The following is a 1,472-nucleotide window of genomic DNA, read 5'->3' as shown; positions in this document are numbered from 1 at the left end:
ACATCACCAGAGGTTCAGCCAATAATGGAGCGTTTTCATTACGTAACCAAATCTTGAAATTTAATGATTATTAAGCAGTAATTACAGATATATAAAGATATTTTGTGAGAATATTGACTGAAAATTCTATTTGAATATTGTAACCATTCAGTATAACAACAATCCGACCCATATTTTTAACATACGAAAATGGCGTATTGACGACAACGATAGTAAAATAAAATTTAAATAGAAGAGCGACATGGTCCGGAGTGCTTCTGGTGAGGTAAATAGTTTTCCAGTCCAACAGCAAGTTTCCGATAAGGCTGAAACGGAAATTTCATTCAGTGTTAACCAATAAATAGAACACAAAATAGCGTAAGACTACACAGTGCCATATGTAGCATTCTGTAAGAGACTAAACTGTGTGCTCGGGTCGCCTAATACGACCGGTGCACAAATTACGAGAATTAATTCCTGATTGAGATACGCGCAGAGGAATTACGCTATGTGGAACAAAGTAATAGAAGTAAATTATGCTCATAGTATGTCATCATAGTTTCTAGGTTGAAAGTTATAAAGATTTCGTGACATGGAAGGGTTTGAACGGACGTTACCCAGTAAACAGTTTTAACATGTTCGAAGACTGGTAAATAAATAAATGCAATTTTAATGACATGAGTTCGGCAAGGTCTGTTAGCATGAGAATCAAGTGCATTTCAGGGAAAAAATTGTTTTTGATTTTTTTTTTCCTTTTTCATTTTGTATCATATTCTCCAATTTTATAAAAAACAATTCTCAGCTGAAATGGGAGGCGTATATTAGAACAGTACTTATAAACTTTAATGTATTACTTCTCAAGGTTGCGTTGTTATTAGTACCTATTTGATCTTAACTCCCCATAGCATGTTGTATCAGACAGTAAAAATAAAAGTTCAGGTCCCACCGAGATTTGAACTCGGATCGCTGGATTCAGAGTCCAGAGTGCTAACCATTACACCATGGGACCGCTTGCGAAGGGAGTATCGGCTACGTCATACCATTTTGCGGCCAGTGATTGGACGATTAGAAGTGTTGTGTCCGGAGAATGATTTTATGTATCTTTAATACTTCAGCTCTCCTTTTTTTCCTATAGAACTGTTATATGCTGACTTTTGGATTAGATCAATAAAGGAATTTCCTTCACTAGTAGAATCTGGTTTCGCATCGAGTAACATGTGCTACGACACAAAACACTGTATTTTCTTGTCGACATTCCATTTCGTCTGGCTTACTGCCAAATACTTACAACGATTTTTGTAAAACCGTTTTTCTACGTATACAACCAATCTATTTTGTGAAGCATGAGAAACTTTTCTGAGTTTCTGCTATTTTGTTGATTGTTTTACAGTGCTGAGCTCGATAATCATTAGCTTGTGATCGCGCTCATACACATCAGTGCTATCGCTGTCTTTTTAAACCTCTGTCTCTAGAGATATCGCCTGTAAAACATG

General features: G+C 36.1%; 1 non-coding gene across 1 annotated transcript; it reads right to left on the bottom strand.

The window, feature by feature from the left end:
- Positions 1-916: 916 nt before the first annotated feature.
- On the bottom strand, positions 917-988 carry Trnaq-cug (transfer RNA glutamine (anticodon CUG)). The gene has a single exon. It is a non-coding gene; the product is annotated as a tRNA-Gln (tRNA).
- Positions 989-1,472: the final 484 nt, after the last annotated feature.

The sequence above is a fragment of the Schistocerca serialis genome, chromosome 6 (assembly GCF_023864345.2).
Source record: "Schistocerca serialis cubense isolate TAMUIC-IGC-003099 chromosome 6, iqSchSeri2.2, whole genome shotgun sequence".
Taxonomy (NCBI): domain Eukaryota; kingdom Metazoa; phylum Arthropoda; class Insecta; order Orthoptera; family Acrididae; genus Schistocerca; species Schistocerca serialis.
The sequence above is the reverse complement of the archived record's forward strand: the minus strand, read 5'-3'. Positions and strand labels throughout refer to the sequence as shown.